We start from the raw sequence: 24,567 nt of genomic DNA, 5'->3' as shown, positions 1-24,567 counted from the left end.
TAATTGTGGAAGATGGCAGAGTAGAGTGTGGAATAATAGTTATGAAAGTATTGTGCTATTTTTGTAGGGTCGTAGTGTATAGTCCCTGATGTGTCTTTAATGCCAAATGGTGAGTTATTAAAGGCCTGGTCTTTTAGTTTTCTGGCTAGTAATGTATGTGCCTTATTGCAATATTCTTAGTACCGCTGACGGGAGTACTTAATAAGCTTTTCCACTTCACCATGAGCTAATGTTTTTAACCCCTTAACAACCGCGGGCAGTAAAATTACGTCCTAGCGGTCATAATGTTACTGCCCGCGGTCTGCCGGCAGCATCATGCTGCGATCGGCGCACATCTCAGCTGATTTTCACAGCTGAGATGTGTGCCTGCTAGGCACGAGCAGAATGGTTACCTGCTCGTGCCGTTTAACCCCTTATATGGCGCTGTCAATATGTCACAGCGCCATTATAAGCGCGATCGCGGTAAACATTTCCTTACCGCCCGATACCGGAAGTCACGTGACGCGATCATGTGACTCCCGATAGTTGTCATGGTAGCACAGGGTCATGTGATGACTCCTGTACTACACCTGACTTGCTTTCACTTTCGCTGTGCCCGCTGCACAGCAAAAGAGAAAGAGAGCGTATCTGCTGTTTACAGCCTTGTAGCTGTGATCAGCAGATACTGCAGAGCGATCGGAATGCTGATCGCAATAGCCCCCTAGGGGGACTAGTAAAATAAAAATAAAAAGTTAAAAAAAAAGTTTTAAAAAATTAAAAAAAACAAAAAAACCTAAAAGTTCAAATCACCCCCCATTCGCCCCATTGAAAATTAAAGGGTTAAAAAAAAAAAATATACACACATTTGGTATCGCCGCGTTCAGAAACGCCCGATCTATCAAAATATAAAATCAATTAATCTGATCAGTATACGGCGTAGCGGCAAAAAAATTCCAAACGCCAAAACGATGTTTTTTTGTCGCCACAACTTTTGCGTAAAATGCAATAAGAGGCGATCAAAATGTAGCATCTGCGCAAAAATGTTACCGTTAAAAACGTCAGCTCGAGACGCAAAAAATAAGCAGTCATGGAGCCATAGATCCCCAAAAATGAGAACACTACGGGTCACGGAATATGGCGTAAAATGTGCGCCACTTTTTTTCGGACAAACTTACGATTTTTTTTTAACCCCTTATATAAAAGTAAATCTATACATGTTTGGTGTCTACGAACTCGCACTGACCTGAGGCATCACACCCACACATCAGTTTTACCATATAGTTAACACAGTGAATAAAATATCTCAAAAACCATAGTGCTATCGCACTTTTTTTGCAATTTTTCAGCATTTGGAATTTTTTTGCCGTTTTCTAGTACACTATATGGTAAAACTGATGGTTTCATTTAAAAGTACAGCTCGTTCCGCAAAAAATTAGCCCTCACATGACCATATTGACTGAAAAATAAAAAAGTTACGTGTCTCAGAATAAGAATGGCGAAAAAAAAAACGGAAAGTGAAAAATCGGCCGGTCGTGAAGGGGTTAATTGGGCTCTAAGGTCTATGACTTCTTTTAGTCGGGCCTTAGAAGGATGGATTAATAAGCGTGACTCTGCTTTTTTCAATTTACTCTCGCATCTACTCCTTATCCTCAATACTGATTTATGGGATTCCCACAAAATGGGGAGGGAGGGAGATGAGGGACTATTTTCAGTGAAATAATTTTGAAGGACCTCCCTTAACTTTTCCTACGTGATTTTATATGTCAACAAAAGCTTGTTAAGGCACCAGTGTGTCACTCTGGGTGGTTTAGCTTCTAACTTTAATTCTACAGAGATAGGGGTGTGGTTTGAACATGAAATGTTTCCCACGTTGGTCTGCCCCAGGGTCCTCAACGTTACTAGGTTACCAAAGAAGTAATCTATTTAGCTATGTTTTTGGTGGGGGTGGGAGTAGAAAGTATATTTTCGTGCCGATAGGTTATCTATTCTCCAAAGGTCATATAGTAAATGCTTACGGATTACTTTTTGGAAATTCATGGAGAGATGCTTATCTTTCCGGAAGCTGGAGGTATTCTTCGTTGAGAGCATCTTGTCCATGGACTCCGAAAAAAACATATTGAAGTCTCCTCCTATTATCTGCGCAGATCCCCAATCTGTAGGTAGGCGGGAAAGAACAGATGAAATAAACTGATTTTGATTCACATTGGGGGCATATAGGTTACATAGCATGATCTGTGTCCCCATCAGGTTTCCCATGAGTATGACATATTGGCCCAAAGGGTCAATCTTTGAGTCAAGGATCTGAAGGGGACATAGACGAGAAATCAGTATTGCCACTCCCGCTTTTTTAGTCGGTGATATGGCTGAAAACAATTGTGGATATAAATGTTGTATGAAATTGAATGACCCAGATGCAGTGAAATGTGTTTCCTGAAAGAAGACCATATCCGCCCTCTCGTTGCGTAGTTCTTGAAGTATCAGCCGTCTCTTAGTTACTGAATTCAAGCCCTTGACATTAAGTGAAAATATATTAACCATATTGGGCTTTTAAAACTGACCCTGTGTATGACTTGGTTAGTATTAAAGGATCTGTGGTGTACAGGATATTACTTGATATCATAAACTTCACTGAGGTTAGGTTACGAATTTGGACTCTGGAAAGGGTAAGTTTGGGGGATTGAATACAACATCTTTGAACATAACTTGATAACATAGACATGGTTAATAACATTATATATACCATAAGATAAATCAGTTTATCCATGCACCAAGTACAGGAGTTGTGAACACCGTTTCCCTTCTCACTCCACAATTGGCACTATTTCAGTATTTAAACAACTCCTGTATTGGGAACGCGTCAAGCCTTCTAAGAACCATTAATGTTGAGCGGTTTTGGCCCGCCTCTCTGAGCACTATATAAACATTCGGAAACAAAGGGGGTAGTAGAAAAATGACTTCATTGATCCAACACCCTATGGCATATACTGAAACCTGCTGGGAATAAAGACCAGTTAAGCAATTTAGACACAATACTAAACCATCTTCATCTCAGGTGCAGCCGTCTTTCCTAGGGCCCCTCGATCGCCTCTTGTGGGAAGAAACCTTTTACCAGGTAGGAGGCAGAGGTTCAGGGGACAGATTCGGGTACCACTCCCACTGGGCTTGTGCAATAGTGTTTTATGTAAAGATACTGATATAACCCACACGAGGATAAATATTAATTAGTTAAGGAAAAGGAAATTTGAGCTAATCCACCAATCTGGTGTTTAGTTAGTGAGCTTGGTATTTTCTTTTACCTTAACTTATTACTATTTATCCTCTTGTAGGTTATATCAGTATCTTTACATAAGATGCTATCGCATGAATATGTATTTATCTGTTAATGAATATTTATTCAAACTTACTTCTAATGTATACACTACTCACAAAAAGTTAGGTATATTTGGTTTAGGATGCAATTTATGGAAAACGTGAAAAGTTTACACCACAGTGATATTTAGCATGAAAGTAGGACATTTAAGTAGAAGGAAGAAATGGAGATTTCCTCATCTCAAACAATTTATTTAAACAAAAGCCTCAGTGGTGGGTATATCCCCTCCAAAAATGTAAATGTCTCAATAACTCATCATATGGCCTTGAGCATCAATTACAGCTTGACAATGATGTCTCCTGCTCTTCACAAGTCAAGGTATTGTTTACTGAGGTATGGCGTCCCACTCTTCTTGAAGGGTGGCCCTCAGGTCATTGAGGTTCTGAGGTACAGAGTTACAGCCTGTAAATGGGAACTTAACTGATCCCATAGGTTTTCTCTGGGATTCAGGTCTGAAGAAAACGCAGACTATTCCATTTGAGGTCCCCCAGTCTCCAGAAGCCATTCCCTAATGATGGGAGCTTGATGATCTGGAGCATTGTGATCTATGAAGATTAAATGTGGCCGATATTGTTCATGCAGAGGCATAATGACTGGATTAATGATATTATTCAAGTAGTAGGGGCTTGTCACTGTAATATTCACAAAGTGTTGGGCAGTTCTGTATTGACTAGACACACCTACCCATTCTGTAATGTCACCACCACCAAAGGCTTGTCTGGTGACAACAGTGGTTAATGCATAGTGCTCTCCTTGATGTCTCCAACATTGTTGGTGGTCATCATTTCTGCTCAGCATGAATTCACTTTCATTACTGAACAACACTGAGGCCCACTGATCTATCATCCAGCATAGATGATGCCTGTGCCTGGCCTAGTGGTGTTTCAGGTACCCTTGTAGGTTGTCTAGCATGCAGACCACACTGATGTAAATGATTTTGAATGTTTTGGCCTGGAGTTGTGTGGCATTCATGATCCAGTTCAGAAGGGCATTGCTCACAATGAAGCAGTTATTAGTGTGGGGTGTGGCCAAATGACATCCACTTCTATGCCTTTCTGTGACTCTTTCAGTCTCTTTGTATCTCTGTTGCCACCTGCTGATGACACTCTAAGCTCAGTGGCCACTTTCATCTAAGAGCATCCTGCTTGAAGCCTCATAATAGGCGAGGTACGGTTGATCAATTATTAGGTGTCGTCTTGGTCTCATGATGTCAAAATGTGAACAGTATAATGAGGAGGACTGTTTAAATACCAATTCTAATTGAATCCCACAATGTTTTGTGGTGATTCATAGATCAAACACCTGTTGTAAATTTTGTCATTAAGCTCCAGCAAGTTTTGCAAAAAGTGATGAAACATTGAACTTTTGGACATACGCATACAAGAGTTTAGATAAGGTCTAGTGATGAGCGAGTACTAAAAAGCTCGGGTGCTCGAAGCTCGGGCCGAGCCTCCCAAGATACTCGTGTACTCGGCCCGAGCACCGAGCCCAATGTTATCCTATGGGAGACCCGAGTATTTTTGTGAAATGACCCCCCGGCAGCATGTAGAAACCCTAAAAATGTCACAAAAGTCTCAGAAGAGTGCTCAAATGACATGGCATCAGCATGGGGAAGACCCCTTGAAGCATTTATCACTCAAAAGTCACAGCTGTGAACAATTTTGTCCAAGTTTTACGCCATTTTTACGGACTCACCAGAAAACCTTCCAAAATGACACCAAAATGAATTTTCATGGCGGAAATGTTAAGGGCACATACCCAATAGTGAGATAGAGCTGGTGTATGTTACTTTTTGAGATTAATACATGAAAGATTTTACATGAAAACCTTGTGTGGCACTCCGATGTCCAAAACGCACGTTTTGTGCTTTTTACTAGCGATGTCGGTCATTTTTTTTTTTTTATTCTATCTCCCTCAGTCCGTCGGTCTGTCTCTCTCTGTCTTGTCTGTCCCCCTCTCACAGTCTGTCGGTCAGTTCCCCCCCTCTCTCTTACTTACCGTTCCCCGATCACTGCCGCGGCGCTGCACAGCTGTTCAAACTCCGGTGGCTTTTCCTCTTTTGAAAAAGCCGGCCGCTCATTAATCAATCTCCTATTCCCTGCTGTCCTGCTTTTCGGCGCCTATGATTGGTTACAGTGAGACACGCTCCCACACTGAGTGACAGCTGTCTCACTGCACCCAATCACAGCAGCCGGTGTGTGTATACTGTGCAGTGAAATAAATAATTAAATAATTAAAAAAAACGGCGTGCGGTCCCCCCCAATTTTAATACCAGCCAGATAAAGCCATACGGCTGAAGGCTGGTATTCTCAGGATGGGGAGCTCCACGTTATGGGGAGCCCCCCACCCTAACAATATCAGTCAGCAGCCGCCCAGAATTGCCGCATACATTAGATGCGACAGTTCTGGGGCTGTACCCGGCTCTTCCCGATTTACCCTGGTGCGTTGGCAAATCGGGGTAATAAGGAGTTAATGGCAGCCCATAGCTGCCACTAAATCCTAGATTAATCATGTCGGGCGTCTCCCCGAGATTCCTTCCATGATTAATCTGTAAATTACAGTTAAAAAACACACACACCCGAAAAATCCTTTATTAGAAATAAAAAACACTAACAAAGTCCCTCATTACCAATTTATTAACCCCGATAAACCCTCCATGTCCGGCGTACTCCACAGACTCCGGCGTCGCGTCCAGCTCTGCTGCATGGAAGTGACAGGAGCTGCAGAATACACCACCGCTCCGGTCACCTCCACGCAGCTAATGAGATGAGTATAGCGATCAGCTGAGCTGTCACTGAGGTTACCTGGATCCAGCGGTGGATGCAGCGGTGGCCGCGGGTAACCTCAGTGACAGCTCAGCTGATCGCGCTACTCACCGCCGCTCCAGTCAGCTCCATGCACCAACTGAGGTGAGTATAGCGATCAGCTGCTGTCACTGAGGTTAATCGCGGCCACCGCTGGATCCAGCGGTGGCCAGGAGTTATCTGACTGACAGCAGCTGATCGCGCTATTCCCTTCATTAGCTGCGTGGAGGTGACCGGAGCGGCGGTGTCTTCTGCAGCTCCTGTCACTTCCATGCAGCAGAGCTGGACGCGACGCCGGAGTCCGTGGAGTACGCCGGACATGGAGGGTTTGTCGGGGTTAATAAATTGGTAATGAGGGACTTTGTTAGTGTTTTTTATTTCTATTAAAGGATTTTTCGGGTGTGTGTGTTTTTTAACTGTAATTTACAGATTAATCATGGAAGGAATCTCGGGGAGACGCCTGACATGATTAATCTAGGATTTAGTGGCAGCTATGGGCTGCCATTAACTCCTTATTACCCCGATTTGCCAACGCACTAGGGTAAATCGGGAAGAGCCGGGTACAGCCCCAGAACTGTCGCATATAATGTATGCGGCAATTCTGGGCAGCTGCTGACTGATATTGTTAGGGTGGGGGGCTCCCCATAACGTGGAGCTCCCCATCCTGAGAATACCAGCCTTCAGCTGTATGGCTTTATCTGGCTGGTATTAAAATTGGGGGGGACCGCACGCCGTTTTTTTTAATTATTTATTTATTTATTTTACTACACAGTATAGACCCGCCCACCGGCTGCTGTGATTGGGTGCAGTGTGACACCTGTCACTCAGCGTGGGGGCGTGTCTCACTGCAACCAATCATAGGCGCCTGTGGGCGTGGAAAGCAGGGAATATGAGATGGCTGTGTACAGAGCACAGCGCGCCGGCCGGTATAAAGGCTCGGTCACGCTGTGCAGGCCGGCCAATCACTGCAATTCCACAACTAACAGGGCTGTGGCATTGCAGTGGTCTGCCAGCCAATCCCTGCATGAGGGCTGGCTCTCAAAAGAGCGCCAACATGCAGGGATGAAGACCACGAGTAAAGCACGAGTATTGCAAAATTACTCGGTACCCGCCGAGTAGCCCGAGTACAGTGATACTCGTGCGAGTACCGAGTAGTGACAAGCATACTCGCTCATCACTAATAAGGTCACGTTGAGTTCACCTGAAACAGAGTGCATTTTAGGATCATCCTGAAATGTCACCTGAAAGCCAGATATCCCTAACTTTTGTCAGTAGTGTATATTGGTTCATTCAATGTGTGAATTACGCTCTTAATCTATGGGGTTCCCACAGTTGCTCACCCACCAATTTTAATCACTTGTCTGTACTTGATGGGATTATTTGTACATGTTGTTTTATGTATCTAATAAAATGTAACATTTTATTGAATTGTTATGATTTTGTCCTTTTACATATTCCCCCTTTTTTGGGTTCTTTCTATTTATTTAGTACCTTTTGGGACACTCACACACACACTGTATACAGGGAGGCTATGTGGGGGCTTATATCATGTATAGGGAGGCGTTGTGGGGTCTGATAAAGTATATAGGGGAAATATGTGGGGACTCATATGCTATATAAGGGGAATATGTGGGGCATACTGTATACCAGGAGGCTATATGGAGGCTCATACTGCATATAGAGGGACTGTGTGGTGACTCATACTGTATATAGGGGGACTGTGTGGGTCTCATAATGTATATAGTGAGGCATTGTTGGGCTCATGCTGTATATAGTGGGAATATGTGGGGCATACTCGGGGGCGTAACGACCGCGGTCGCAGAGGTCGCCACTGCGACCGGGCCCGCAGGGTTAAAGGGGCCCGGCAGCCGCTCTGCAGAGCCGGCTGCCGGGCCCCTATGTGTAGTGCCGCTGTGTAGTGGCCAACTACGCGACCGTCAGGGGGCCGGCCTGTGAGAGGGGCTCTCTGACCTGCGGCAGAGCAAAAGTGCTCCTGCAGAGCACACGGAATCCATCCTTCCAGGACCTGCGATGATGTCACGCCCATGTGACTGTGTGGGAGGAGACACAGGATGCCGGGGAGAAAGCAGAAGATACTGATTCCTGAACGATTTTGGACATATGACTCGTAATGAAAAAAGAGAGGACATGAGGGGTGTGCAGGGTGAGTGGCAGATGAGGGCTGCAGACTTTGACAGAAGGTTGTGAAGGGTGCAGAGTGTTTGAGAGGGGTAAGTTGAGGTACAGGCAGCAGGGTGTGAGACATATGAGGGTGTAGTGTGTGTGATATGGGGGGTGCAGGCTGTATGGGGAGCAGGGGTGTGACATATGGGGGCAGGGGCATAACTACTGCGGTCCTAGGGGTCGGAAGGAGAAGAGAGGTACTTGTTTTTTTATTTTGCTGGCTGCATGACACATGGAAACCCTGGTGGAGCTGGCTTCATGACACATGGAGACCCTGGCTGCATGACACATGGAGGCCCTGGGGGGGCTGGTTGCATGACACAGAGGCCCTGGGGGGGCTGGCTGCATGACACCTGGGGGTACTGGCTGCATGACACATGGAGGCCCAAAGGGGGGGGGGCTGGCTGCATGACACCTGGGGGTACTGGCTGCATGACACATGGAGGCCCAAAGGGGGGGGGCTGGCTGCATGACACCTGGGGGTACTGGCTGCATGACACATGGAGGCAGGGGGGGGGGCTGGCTGCATGACACATGGAGGCCCTGGGGGGGCTGGCTGCATGACATATTGAGGCCCTGGGGGGGGGCTGGCTGCATGATACATGGTGGTCTATGGGACTGCATAATAAACATGAAGGACACCTTATACATGGACTAGGGGTGCATTATACATGGAGGTCTATGGAGCTGCATTATACAAAATGAAGGACACCTTATACATGGAATATAGGGGTGCATTATACATGGAAGAGTATGGGGCTGCATAATACAATATGATGATTTATGGGGCTGCATTATAATACATGGAGGACTATGGAGCCTACCTTATACATGGACTATGGGGGTTATAAAACATGGAGGACTGTGGTGCAGTATAAAATATGGAGAACTATGGGGTGAATTATAATACATCGAGAACTATGGGAAATGCATTGTAATACATGGAGAACTATGGGAGTGCATTCTAATATATGACGGGTTATGTGGGACCCTTTATACTATATGGAAGGCTATGTGGGGGCCATTATAGTATTTGGAAAACTATATACAAGGGGGACAAAGATACAAGCAGGGGATGGTAATGTTTTGTGGTGAAGGGGAAAAGGCTCTTTCCCTCAGCACCCAGCTTTCCCATGCTCTGCTATACATCTCTCAGCACCCACCTTCCCCATGCTCTGCTGTACATCTTCTCTCAGCACCCAGCTTTCCCATGCTCTGCTGTACATCTCTCAGCACCCAGCTTTCCCATGCTCTGCTGTACATCTTCTCTCAGCACCCAGCTTTCCCATGCTCTGCTGTACATCTTCTCTCAGCACCCACCTTTCCCATGCTCTGCTGTACATCTTCTCTCAGCACCCAGCTTTCCCATGCTCTGATATGGGAAAGCTGGGTGCTGAGGGTAAGATGTGTAGCAGAGCATGGGGAAGCTGGGTGCCGAGGACAAGATGGATATCAGAACATAGCAAAGCTGGGTGCTGATAGAGGGATTTCAGATCATGGGAAACCTGGGTGCTGTGGGTAAAAGCCAAGTGTCAGCGTCATTATCCTGTACACTGAGTGTCAGTGTCATTATCCCGTACCCTAAGTGTCGGGGTACGTAGAGGGGGGCCCCGGTCCAAATTTCGCATCAGGGCCCATCAAACTCTAGTTACGCCACTGGGCATACTGTATATAAGGAGGCTATATGGGGGCTCATACTGTATATAGGGTAATATTTAGGGGCTCATACTGTATATACGGAACTGTGTGGGGGCACATACTGTATGTAGCAATTGCAATTTGGCTTTCAGTCATCAGTATTATGAAAAGGAGATATCTTTTTTGGATATTTCATTAATTGGAAATGTCTGTACAAATGATGTGGTGTGCAATCTGTACCAAAAAGCTTCTGCTGGAAATTCCCTCCTATATGCGACAAGTTGTCACCCTAGGCGCATAATCAATAAGATACCTACTGGGGGGGAATATGTCTGTGCCAAAAGGTGTTGCACCGATCAGAGATTATACGAGAGAGAATGCAACATAATAGATGATCGGCTTCTAGCCAACGGATATTCACAACATGTGATTGATCAAGCTAAACGTAAAACAGATCCGAAGAGCAGAACACAATATTTGGAGGACAAAAAAAGCCATGATTGTAGTCCACAGAAAAATTCCTCAATTATTTTTTTCAACCAAATTTAGTACTTACTATTATCGCATAATTAATGTTCCTTCCAGTCTTAATTACTGATGAAACTTTGAGTCATATATTGAACTAAGGGGTTAAATTTGTATCTAAGAGGAACATTACCCTGGGTGGTATGGTCTCACCGAGTGACCATACCAATAAGAAAAAAATATAATAATATTTATTAATTTATATAGCGCTGTTAATTCCACAGCGCTTTACATACAATGGCAACAAAAAAGAAACAACAATAATAGCAGTTTAAATTGGTTACCATCTGTCAGGTCATTTAAATGTAGACACAAGACATGTGGATTGTGCCAATACAGTTAGGTCCAGAAATATTTGGACAGTGACATAATTTTCGCGAGTTGGGCTCTGCATGCCACCACATTGGATTTGAAATGAAACCTCTACAACAGAATTCAAGTGCAGATTGTAACGTTTAATTTGAAGGTTTGAACAAAAATATCTGATAGAAATTGTAGGAATTGTACACATTTCTTTACAAACACTCCACATTTTAGGAGGTCAAAAGTAATTGGACAAATAAACCAAACCCAAACAAAATATTTTTATTTTCAATATTTTGTTGCGAAACCTTTGGAGGCAATCACTGCCTTAAGTCTGGAACCCATGGACATCACCAAACGCGGGGTTTCCTCCTTCTTAATGCTTTGCCAGGCCTTTACAGCCGCAACCTTCAGGTCTTGCTTGTTTGTGGGTCTTTCCGTCTTAAGTCTGGATTTGAGCAAGTGAAATGCATGCTCAATTGGGTTAAGATCTGGTGATTGACTTGGCCATTGCAGAATGTTCCACTTTTTTGCACTCATGAACTCCTGGGTAGCTTTGGCTGTATGCTTGGGGTCATTGTCCATCTGTACTATGAAGCGCCGTCCGATCAACTTTGCGGCATTTGGCTAAATCTGGGCTGAAAGTATATCCCGGTACACTTCAGAATTCATCCGGCTACTCTTGTCTGCTGTTATGTCATCAATAAACACAAGTGACCCAGTGCCATTGAAAGCCATGCATGCCCATGCCATCACGTTGCCTCCACCATGTTTTACAGAGGATGTGGTGTGCCTTGGATCATGTGCCGTTCCCTTTCTTCTCCAAACTTTTTTCTTCCCATCATTCTGGTACAGGTTGATCTTTGTTTCATCTGTCCATAGAATACTTTTCCAGAACTGAGCTGGCTTCATGAGGTGTTTTTCACCAAATTTAACTCTGGCCTGTCTATTTTTGGAATTGATGAATGGTTTGCATCTAGATGTGAACCCTTTGTATTTACTTTCATGGAGTCTTCTCTTTACTGTTGACTTAGAGACAGATACACCTACTTTACTGAGAGTGTTCTGGACTTCAGTTGATGTTGTGAACGGGTTCTTCTTCACCAAGGAAAGTATGCGGCGATCATCCACCACTGTTGTCATCCGTGGACGCCCAGGCCTTTTTGAGTTCCCAAGCTCACCAGTCAATTCCTTTTTTCTCAGAATGTACCCGACTGTTGATTTTGCTACTCCAAGCATGTCTGCTATCTCTCTGATGGATTTTTTCTTTTTTTTCAGCCTCAGGATGTTCTGCTTCACCTCAATTGAGAGTTCCTTAGACCGCATGTTGTCTGGTCACAGCAACAGCTTCCAAATGCAAAACCACACACCTGTAATCAACCCCAGACCTTTTAACTACTTCATTGATTACAGGTTAACGAGGGAGACACCTTCAGAGTTAATTGCAGCCCTTAGAGTCCCTTGTCCAATTACTTTTGGTCCCTTGAAAAAGAGGAGGCTATGCATTACAGAGCTATGATTCCTAAACCCTTTCTCCGATTTGGATGTGAAAACTCTCATATTGCAGCTGGGAGTGTGCACTTTCAGCCCATATAATATATATAATTGTATTTCTGAACATGTTTTTGTAAACCGCTAAAATAACAAAACTTGTGTCACTGTCCAAATATTTCTGGCCCTGACTGTATATGATTAACACCAAAAAGACTATTTCTTGTGTATCCAAGAAAAAATGTAACATCTCCTCTATGATTAATTGTGGCACAAGCCATGTTATATATGTAATTTCATGTATTATTTGTAGCATGCAATATAGCACTACATGCACCTTGAGGAGAAGAATCTCCGAATACATCTATGATGTGAACAATGTCACAATGAGTCTCTCAGCAGCACTTCCTAAATGTCCATAGAGGTAAATTGCAATACTCGAGGGTTAATGCTGTGGAAAACGTTAATCTCCCCAAACGAGGAGAAAATTTAAAGGGAACCTATCACCAGATTTGGCCCCGTTCTCCAGTACCGGCGCCTCCTCTTTTAGCCATCTTTGTCCTCCTCCTTCTGAAGCCTGGGTGCATGACGCGTCCTACGTCATGCACACTAGCCGGCATTGAGGTCCTGCGCAGGGGCACTTTGATCAAAGTATTGTAGTGCGCCTGTGCAGGACCTCAATCCCGGCTAGGACACGTCATGTACCCAGGCTTCAGAAGAAGGAGGATAAAGATGGCCGAAAGAGAAGGCGCCAATACCGGAGAACAGAGACACCCATCCAACCAGTCTGCACCCCACCACCCCTTAGGTGAGTATTATAAAGTGATTTTTACATTCTAAACAGCGGCCTTGGCTCTTATCTACAGCACTCTAGCATGCTGTATATAAGAGCTCACTGGTTGTGGCCACAGCTTATAGTCGCCAAATCTGGTGACAGGTTCCTTTTAAAAAAGATCTTGCTCCGCAGAGAATTGAGATTGATATTTCTCATGGGGACAAGAGCGCCACAGGGTATGAACCTTAAAATGATTTATTATACCTATATTAATACATTTTTGAGCTGCTGTATAAAGATTTGTAATTTGCCTGGTTTTGACTTAATGTAATTTCCAGTCTTTTCTCATTTTAAGCGTGATCCATTACATGTCTTTTAGACTTAGAATTAGGTCTTAGTGTCCGAAACGCATCCTTTGTGTTGCAGTATGGATCGTTATTTTAAACTACAGTATTTTTAATGTATTAAAATAAAGTGGCTTTTTATACAACTTTCCAGATTTGGATGCTGGATACCCCTTTTCCTTGGATGTATACATGAAGGCTATTTGAGGGCTCATACTGTGTATGAAGGGCTTATACTATATATAGGGTGGTTATGTGGGTCTCATACTATATATAGAAAGGCTATGTGGGGGCTTATACTGTATATAGGGGGAATATTGATGGAGCTCATAATGTATTTAGGAGGATATGTGAAGTCTCATACTGTATATAAGGTAACTGTGTGCAGGCTCATATTGTATATATGGGGATTGTGTGGGGGCTCATACTGTATACAAAGAAGATGTTAGTATACTTAATTTTGCTTAAAAATAAATTATACTATGAATATTATATAAAATATTAATATGTTAATATTAATATTGGGCAAAATTAATTTCAGCCTATTGGTTCGGTCCTGCCTCCAGAAAGGTCACGGTCTTTCATGTCTTTAATTACCCACCCCTGTTCTTAAAAAAGCATTCAGATTATCTAGCTTAGGACCACACTGTTTTATTGTTTTTATTGAATACAATGTATGGATAACATTCATTTTAAAGTATTGGTGCAATTGCATACCTCCCAACTTTTCAAGAAAGGAAAGAGGGACACATTTTGACCAGCCCTAAGCCACACCCCTAGCCACAGCCATTTGTCAGTAAGGGTCATTCAGCAGATGTCCCGGACTGTTCATTCATATTCATAGCAGCCAGAATTTTCTTATATTTATATGTGTCACTATATGACGTGTTGCTTATTTGTGCCTATAAGACCATGTTCACACGTTGCATAAATTCTGTTTCTTTCTGTTTCTGCTGCTGTCTGCACCAAACTACACAATAACAATCTTCTCTGGTTTTTCCATTTCTGTTGCATTTTTTATGACTTTTCTCCATTATTTAATGTGTTTTTGGTTCAGGTGTGAATCTTCGTTTTTAAGTGTTTTTATTTTACAGAGAAGCTTTTTCCTGAATTTTTTTTAAGCTCCACATAGAAACCTCCAGAGAAAAAAAAAACCCAAATCCGCAGAATTCAGCGGTGTCTTCCCATGGGATCACATCCACTTTCCTTGGATAATTAAACACAGCAGAATAAATGTGCAAAGAACAGCGGAAAAAAAAAATGCAGCATTTACACTACATGTGAACACAGACTAATTGTCCAAGCAAAGTGGATGAGACGTCATGAAATCTCCGTCCCTGGTGTCTAAAGACGCCGCTGAACTCTGCGGATTTGGAGTTTTTTTTCTTTATAAGCTTCAGGATTCACATCAGCAACAAACATGTATCAAATAAGGGGAACAATGCATAAAAAATACTGCGGACACGCAATAATCAGAGAACATTGTTATTGCGCTCGTGGTGCGGACACCTGCAGAATAAAATGCAGCATTTACACCATGTGTGAACACGGCCTCAGTGATACATTTTTATTACATTTTTTATGGGTTTTAATAAAGAAAAATAATAAATTGCGCCATTTTTTTCCCGCCATTTACCGATCCCTATAAATAATCTGATCGCTGTGTTGTTTGGGTTGTTACGATTACAGGGACACCAAATATGACCTTGTTATTTTGCTGATTTCTGATGTTTATTATTTTATAAAAAATGTAATAAAATTACATTATTCTATTTTTTTTTTTAATTATTTTTAGTAATTTTATTAGAAGAAAAAAACCCCTCTTTTCCTCTCCCTCTAGAAGACAGAACATAGAGACGCTGCTCTGTACAATAGAGCTCTGTGTCCTGTGTAATCTACTGTGTAATCAGTGCTTCATTGTAGGTTCATTTATGTAAAATCCTACCTCTGATATAATTAATCCTAGTGGCTCAACAGCTTAGATCAGCTAGGAAAGCTAGGAGGCTGTTGGGCACAAATTTTGAAAGTTGCTGGTTTGAATCCAAGGTGGTGAAGATAAAAATAAAAAATTGTATTTGTATTTTTTTTTCCTCATTTCTTTATAGTAGTTTTATGGGAACAAATGAATCTGACTCTTTCCTTCACCTACAAAGAGATGCAGTATTTATCTATCTATCTATCTATCTATCTATCTATGATTCTATCTATCTATCTATCTAAGATTCTATCTATCTATGATTCTATCTATCTATGATTCTATCTATCTATTATTCCATCTATCTATCATCTATCTATCTATCATCTATCTATCTATCATCTATCTATGATTCTATCTATCTATCTATCTATTTATCTATGATTCTATCTATCTATGATTCTATCTATCTAGCTATCATCTATCTATCATCTATCTATGATTCTATCTATCTATTTATCTATGATTCTATCTATCTATCTATGATTCTATCTCTCTATTTATCTATGATTCTATCTATCTATGATTCTACCTATCTATCTATATGTCTATCTATCATGTATGTATCTATCTATTATCTGTCATGTATCTAAATATCCCTCTATCATCCATCCATCCCTTTATCATCCATCCATCCCTCTATCATCCATTCATCCCTCTATCATTCATCCATCCCTCTATCATCCATCCCTCCCTCTATCCATCCATCCATCCCTCCCTCCATCCATCCAGCTGAATAATCTGCTTCTGGTTTCTCATCCGCAATACAGAGGTCAAGATTACCAAATCTTCCTATGCTTTTCATTATAGGCAGTGGCTCAGTGGTAGAGCTGCTGCCTATGGAACAATGAGCTTCATGAGTTCCAAGTCCCAGCCACCCCCATAATCCAGACCTTAATTTAATTTATTCACTGCACTGAGGGGAGGAGCTGGGACATCAGCTGTGAGCCGCGGGGCTGCGGGACACACCTCTAAAATCGGGACAGTCATGCAGAATCGAGGACGGTTGGGAGGTATGCAATGGTGCTCTGCTTTTCTAACCTCTGGCTTGGAGTGAGATTAGTGCATGCTAGGCAATGTAGTTAAGCCAACTGTAAATACCTTTAGGGGTGCTTCACACACAGCGAGCTCGCTGCCGAGATCGCTGCTGAGTCACGGTTTTTGTGACGCAGCAGTGACCTCATTAGTGATCTCGCTGTGTGTGACACTGAGCAGCGATCTGGCCCCTGCTGCGAGATCGCTGCTCGTTACACACAGCCCTGGTTCGTTTTCTTCAAAGCCGCTCTCCTGCTGTGACACACAGATCGCTGTGTGTGACAGCAAGAGAGCGACAAATGAAGCGAGCAGGGAGCAGGAGCCGGCATCTGACAGCTGAGGTAAGCTGTATCCAAGATAAACATCGGGTAACCAAGGTGGTTACCCGATATTTACCTTAGTTACCAGCATCTGCAGCTCTCACGCTGCCTGTGCTGCCGGCTCCGGCTCTCTGCACATGTAGCTGCTGTACACATCGGGTTAATTAACCCGATGTGTACAGCAGCTAGGAGAGCAAGGAGCCAGCGCTAAGCAGTGTGCGCGGCTCCCTGCTCTCTGCACATGTAGCTGCATTACACATCGGGTTAATTAACCCGATGTGTACTGTAGCTATGGTAGGAGAGCAAGGAGCCAGCGCTCAGTGTGCGCGGCTCCCTGCTCCCTGCACACACAGCTGTGCGCTGGTAACTAATGTAAACATCGGGTAACCATACCCGATGTTTACCTTAGTTACCAGTCTCCGCAGCTTCCAGACGGCAGCTCCGTGCAAGCGCAGCGTCGCTTGCACGTCGCTGCTGGCTGGGGGCTGTTCACTGGTCGCTGGTGAGAGCTGCCTGTTTGACAGCTCACCAGCGACCATGTAGCGATGCAGCAGCGATCCTGACCAGGTCAGATCGCTGGTCGGATCGCTGCTGCATCGCTAAGTGTGAAGGTACCCTTAGAGTCTCCTGGAGAGGTCCTAATAATTGGTAAATGACCTGTGCATTCTCTTCATGTGTCAGTTAATAGCTGATAATGTGAATAAACTCTTAGTTCATCCAAGTGGAAGCAGGAGTAGGGTCAGTTGGATTGCATAAATCATCTAAGTGGTCTGGAGAGGGATTTGTTTGCTTGTTTTTGGCCTTTGGATATAATGAGTCAGGAGAAAGTGTCAGTGGTTTCCTGGCTGACTCATTGGCTATTATCACCATAGGATGTATGCTAGCAGATAGATACTGCATAGGAAGCTTTTTTTATCCCATCAAGTAGTTATATGTTGTGCTTAAGGTCATTTACGTAAAAGATACTTGAGGTGGGTTACACAGAATGACGTCAATAAAAGTCGGACATTTGCTTCTTTCCCACAGAAACGTCTACACTGTAAACTCTTTGTTAAGTCCGAATATGGTGATGAGTAATTTCTTAATGTTTTTAAATGGTCAGGGCTCTGATTTTCACGTGTAGAGATTCAATTTTCCTGCATAGAGTTAATGCGGTATTTCATTAGTTATTGTTAAAATAACTCCTCAATATCAGATCAGTGGGTTCCAACACATGGCACCACCACTGATTAGCTGTTCTCAGTGCTGACAGCAGCCGGGTACAGTTGCAGGTTTGAACAGCACAGGTCCACCAACTGTTTAGTGGCTGCTGTCAGGTACTGCAGTTTATCTCCTATAAAAATGAATACGAAACTCATCTGCAGTACCCAGTGTCGACCTATAAACAGTGTACAGAACCGCTCAGCTAAGCAAATGTTTACATCTCGTCACCAGGTCGAATAAGATAATCAGATATTGATGATCAATGCTAAAGATATCATAGTAGTAAAACATCCCTTGAAAGGGAACCTGTCAGGTCCTAAAGTAAAGGTAGAGCAGGCTAAGGGGTGCTTCACACACAGCGAGCTCACTGCCGAGATCGCTGCTGAGTCACGCTTTTTGTGACGCAGCAGTGACCTCATTAGCGATCTCGCTGTGTGTGACAATGAGCAGCGATCTGGCCCCTGCTGCGAGATCGCTGCTCGTTACACACAGCCCTGGTTCGTTTTCTTCAAAGGCGCTCTCCCACTGTGACACACAGATCGCTGTGTGACAGCGAGAGAGCGACAAATGAAGCGAGCAGGGAGCAGGAGCCGGCGTCTGACAGCTGAGGTAAGCTGTAACCAAGATAAACATCGGGTAACCAAGGTGGTTACCCGATATTTACCTTAGTTACCAGCCTCTGCAGCTCTCACGCTGCCTGTGCTGCCGGCTCTGGCTCTCTGCACATGTAGCTGCTGTACACATCGGGTTAATTAACCCGATGTGTACAGCAGCTAGGAGAGCAAGGAGCCAGCGCTAAGCAGTGTGCGCGGCTCCCTGCTCTCTGCACATGTAGCTGCTGTACACATCGGGTTAATTAACCCGATGTGTACTGTAGCTAGGAGAGCAAGGAGCCAGCGCTAAGCGCGGCTCCCTGCTCCCTGCACACACAGCTAAGCGGTGTGCGCTGGTAACTAATGTAAACATCGGGTAACCATACCCGATGTTTACCTTAGTTACCAGTCTCCGCAGCTTCCAGACGCCGGCTCCGTGCAAGCGCAGCGTCGCTTGCACGTCGCTGCTGGCTGGGGGCTGGTCACTGGTCGCTGGTGAGATCTGCCCGTTTGACAGCTCACCAGCGACCATGTAGCGATGCAGCAGCGATCCTGACCAGGTCAGATCGCTGGTCGGATCGCTGCTGCATCGCTAAGTGTGAAGGTACCCTAAGAGTTTTAATTAACATCCAGAGTATGTCTGTATCATAGTGTCACTCACTGTCTACTGGGGTTCCTCCAGGTATAAGGTGAACGCCGCTACACAAAGGGTACACAGGGAACATGATACAATGGTGAGCCCTGGCGCTAGGGAGAGGAGAGTTGGGTCACCTCCTGCCACTCACCTGAGGCTTATCCCTGCACTCCATAACTTCCCCTCGACACCGATCACATGCCTAGTCCCTCACTTACCCTAGCTAGTGAGAAGGCTGGCGAGAGTATTTGTCTCACCACTGCAATAATACAACAATAGGGAAGGGAGACAGATAGGGTGAAAATAGACACAAGTGAAAACACTCCAAGCTCCTTCAATGCAGCTAAAGACCACAGCTGTAACTGTCTCTACTCCTCAGCTTCTTCCAGTGACTAGCTCCTTCCAAAATGGTCAGCATAAGAATGAAAAATGAAGATTCTATAAGCGGCATCAGATCATAAGACGTGTGACTTTTTATAGCGAAGGATAGTGCTCACAAAAGATTTGCACCTGAGATTAAGGCTATGAAAGACAGCCAGATAGAGCAACACTAAAAGTAAGTATGTAAGGGGTGGGCAGACCCCTTACAAGGAGGTGCAGTTTCCCCCTGAAGATACCTCACTCTGGGGTAGTTACTGTTGATGTTATTAATAAACATGTTTTTACTGTGCAGTGGGTTTTCCCCTAGAGCCCGGGTGGGACGGCTGTCCCCATAGAAACAGGGCAGGAGAGAGGAGGAGCCGGCAGCTTAGAGAGAGATGTGTGTGTGTGTGTGTGTGTGTGTGTGTGTGTGTGTGTGTGTGTGTGTTGAAGTCAGTTGATTCCGGGATGGGGGAGAAGGAACAGCCAGGGGCAGAGTGTGGAGCTGAGTGGGCAGAAAGAAAGAAAGAAAGAAGGGGAAGAAGAGAAGAAGTGTCCTCAAGGGTGAAGCAGAATTGGTGTGGGTCCAGTCTGTGTTAGCCGGAGTGGGAGCCTAGTGGAGTAGCCGGGCACATCCCCACTAGAGGAGACAACAAGGAAAGATTTCCCCGGACAGGAATTGTGACCGTGCGCTACAAAATCCGTGCATTGAGCTGTCTGTGAAACTCTGTGCAATAAAGATGTCGTCTGGTTTATCTGATCCCTGCCTGAAGAGTCTTCCTGCGGCTGAAAGTATGCTCTTTTACACCACACTCTGCCCCACAGAACAATCCCCTGTCCCAGTAGTGACGGCGGAGCCGGGGGTTGGCCTGAGAGGAAAGGGGGCCACGACTACAAGCCCCGAGGCACCCCTGGCACCCCGTTACATGTGGCGTAGTCGGCAGGATCCGGATTATATGCAAGGGTTCCCGATCCAAGAAGATGGAGACCAAGTGGTGCCTAAGGCGTTGGACCAGGCACAGGACGGCGGTAAGATGGCCGCCGTCTTCACGAGTACAGCGAGCGCGCGAAGAATTGGCGCCAAACGAAAGACCCTGAGTTGGCCGGCGAAGAAAAATTAGTACAGAGTACGCCGTCCAAAGAGGGGAGGTGCTGGCCCTAAGATGTTACTGAAAACATGTGGAGAGGGTGGCAGTACAGAGAAAAAGAAGAGTCGTCTATGCTGGGTCGATTTAATGTGTGAGACTGGGGGTGGAGCGTATACAAGAGCGGGAAAAGAAGGCCCGCCTCCACCTTCCCCAGCATCTCCACCGTTCCCGGCGCCATTACAGGAAGGTCTGCAAGAGATCGGATGGGAAGAGTGTCAGTACCGGAGACGTACACAGCAGAGACCGGTGCTGGCTGAGATTTCCCGGCCGAGAAACACGCTGGCGGTGTCGCCAGAAGTCATGACAGGACTGAGTGCTGACCCAGACAAGGGGACATCGGCGGTGTTAGCGATCCACCAGAGTATGGTCACACACCCAGTGATCGTCGTGGGTAGTCCCCGTCCGTCCCGTTCAGCGACCCCGTCACCCCCGTCGGGGGTTGAAGAGGCAAAACCGGAGACAGAGGCGCCAGAACCACCAGTCAACTACGAACCGTTCCGGAGGCTGCGCCGCTTGCCAGGTCAGTCCTTTTCCGATTATGTGAGGGCTCAGCGGGCCGAATGGCAGCGCGCTTATCATCCCGAGTGACCCGTAAGGACCGGAGGTGATGGACATGTTCGTGTTGAAGACCGGTGTTGTTAAAGAGCCGGAAAAGTTCCACAGTTTGCAACCATGTTTAAGTTACCGAGCCCGGAAGGAGCCTGATGCTGGACTGAGCCAGGGGCTCCCTTCGTGATGTTAAGGAAGACTTTATTGTTTGTCCTCCTATCTACTAAGACCGGGAGTGCTGTAAAAGCCTCCGGGCAGAAGACCAGCAAAGACCGAGAGTGCCTGCTGAAGGCCTCCGGGCACACTGCCTACAAAGACCGGGAGCTCCCAGGAGGGACTCCGGGCGCAGAACTTGGGCGCTCAGTGGTTGACTTTGTTTATGAAGGTTTTAAAGTTTTATCCAAAGTTTGCCTTGCTGCTAAATTGTGTTTTACAGGTTCGAGCCTTGCCGGGAGGCTTAGGCTTAAAGAGGGGAGGAATGTAAGGGGTGGGCAGACCCCTTAGAAGGAGGTGCAGTTTCCCCCTGAAGATACCTCACTCTGGGGTAGTTACTGTTGATGTTATTAACCCCTTAACGACCGCGGGCCGTAAAATTACGTCCTAAATGACATAATCTTACTGCCCGCGGTCCTCCGGCGGCAGCATGCCGCGATCGGCGCACATCTCAGCTGATTTTCACAGCTGAGATGTGTGCCTGCTAGGCACGAGCAGAATCGTTATCTGCTCGTGCCGATTAACCCCTTATAATGGCGCTGTCAATACATGACAGCGCCATTATAAGCGCAATCGCGGTAAAGTTTTACTTACCGCCGAAACCGGAAGTCACGTGACGCGATCACGTGACTCCCGATAGTTGTCATGGTAGTACAGGGTCATGTGATGACTCCTGTACTACACATGAATTGGTTTCACTTTCGCTGTGCCCGGGGCACAGCAAAAGAGAAAGGCAGCGTATCTGCTGTTTACAGCCTTCCAGCTGTGATCAGCAGATACTGCAGAGCGATCGGAATGCTGATCGCAATAGCCCCCTAGGGGGACTAGTAAAATAAAAAAAAAAAGTAAAAAAATAAGTTTTAAAAAATTAAAAAAAAACAAAAAAACCTAAAAGTTCAAATCACCCCCCATTCGCCCCATTGAAAATTAAAGGGTTAAAAAAATAAAAAATATACACACATTTGGTATCGCCGCGTTCAGAAACGCCCGATCTATCAAAATATAAAATCAATTAATCTGATCAGTAAACGGCGTAGCGGCAAAAAAATTCCAAACGCCAAAACGACGTTTTTTTTGTCGCCACAACTTTTGCGCAAAATGCAATAAGAGGCGATCAAAACGTAGCATCTGCGCAAAAATGGTACCGGTAAAAACGTCAGCTCGAGACGCAAAAAATAAGCCGTCATTGAGCCTAAGATCCCGAAAAATGAGAACGCTACGGGTCACGGAATATGGCGTAAAACGTGCGCCACTTTTTTCGGACAAACTTCCGATTTTTTTTTAACCCCTTATATAAAAGTAAACCTATACATGTTTGATGTCTACGAACTCGCACTGACCTGAGGCATCACACCCACACATCAGTTTTACCATATAGTGAACACAGTGAATAAAATATCTCAAAAACTATAGTGCTATCGCACTTTTTTTGCAATTTTTCAGCATTTGGAATTTTTTTGCCATTTTCTAGTACACAATATGGTAAAACTGATGGTTTCATTTAAAAGTACAGCTCGTTCCGCAAAAAATGAGCCCTCACATGACCATATTGACTGAAAAATAAAAAAGTTACGTCTCTCAGAAAAAGAATGGCGAAAAAAAAAAACGGAAAGCGAAAAATCGGCCGGTCGTGAAAGGGTTAATAAACATGTTTTTACTGTGCAGTGGGTTTTCCCCTAGAGCCCGGGTGGGACGGCTGTCCCCATAGAAACAGGGCAGGAGAGAGGAGGAGCCGGCAGCTTAGAGAGAGATGTGTGTGTGTGTTGAAGTCAGTTGATTCCGGGACGGGGGAGAAGGAACAGCCAGGGGCAGAGTGTGGAGCTGAGTGGGCAGAAAGAAAGAAAGAAAGAAGGGAAGAAGAGAAGAAGTGTCCTCAAGGGTGAAGCAGAATTGGTGTGGGTCCAGTCTGTGTTAGCCGGAGTGGGAGCCTAGGTGAAGTGGAGTAGCCGGGCACATCCCCACTAGAGGAGACAACAAGGAAAGATTTCCCCGGACAGGAATTGTGACCGTGCGCTACAAAATCCGTGCATTGAGCTGTCTGTGAAACTCTGTGCAATAAAGATGTTGTCTGGTTTATCTGATCCCTGCCTGAAGAGTCTTCCTGCGGCTGAAAGTATGCTCTTTTACACCACACTCTGCCCCACAGAACAATCCCCTGTCCCAGTAGTGACGGCGGAGCCGGGGGTTGGCCTGAGAGAAAAGGGGGCCACGACTACAAGCCCCGAGGCACCCCTGGCACCCCGTTACAAGTACATAGCAAGTAGTGGATCTGTGAGCAATAAGGCGTTGTGACCTTCTGATCCCAGACTCACCAGAGGTTTCCTCAGAGAGACACACTCATGACACTCAGCGGTGAAATCAGAAAACAAAATACCGTAGTGCATTTCAATAGCAGGCGGCTCATGCACCACAATATTCAGACAAGCACACAAAACTACACTTGAAGTCGGTCACTTTGGCAATTTGCCGCATCACTGGCCATTTTTGTGCAGTATAAAGGCTGCTTTACACACTACGTTATTGCTAGCGAGCGTACCCGCTCCCGTCGTTTGTGCGTCACGGGCAAATTGCTGCCCATGGCGCACAATATCGCTAATACCCTTCACACGGACTTACCTTCCAAGCGACGTCGCTGTGGCCGGTGAACAGCTTCTTTTATAAGGGGGCGGTTCGTGCGGTGTCACAGCGACGTCACACAGCAGGCGTCAAATTGAAGCGGAAGGGCAGAGAGCAGCCGCAGGAAAGTTATGCCCACCTCGTTGCCGGAGGACGCAGGTAAGCTGTTGTTCGTCGTTCCTCGGGTGTCACACGTAGCGATGTGTGCTGCCTCAGGAACGACGAACAACCTACATCCACAACGACCAACGAGATTTTGAAAATGAACGACATGTCAACGATCAACGACTAGGTGAGTATTATTGATTGTTAACCCTCGCTCCTAGCTGTTACACGTAACAACGTCGCTAACGACGCCGGATGTGTGTCACGAATTCTGTGATCCCGACGACATATCGTTAGCGATGTCGTTGCATGTAAAGCGGCCTTTAGTCTGAACCAGGCCTCTATAGCAGAGGAAAAGCATGGGAGACATATTTTCGGTTTTCCACTAAACTCCCCCTGTCAC

General features: G+C 45.2%; 1 protein-coding gene across 1 annotated transcript in view; it reads right to left on the bottom strand.

Moving 5' to 3' along the window:
• Nucleotides 1-24,567, bottom strand: part of LOC142308621 (uncharacterized) — a 32,187-nt gene that overhangs the window by 7,095 nt on the left and 525 nt on the right. The gene's annotated exons all lie outside the window — the stretch shown is intronic.

Source organism: Anomaloglossus baeobatrachus, chromosome 1, assembly GCF_048569485.1.
Source record: "Anomaloglossus baeobatrachus isolate aAnoBae1 chromosome 1, aAnoBae1.hap1, whole genome shotgun sequence".
Classification (NCBI taxonomy): Eukaryota; Metazoa; Chordata; class Amphibia; order Anura; family Aromobatidae; genus Anomaloglossus; species Anomaloglossus baeobatrachus.
Note: the sequence above shows the minus strand (reverse complement) of the source record. Positions and strands in the feature narration are given on the sequence as shown.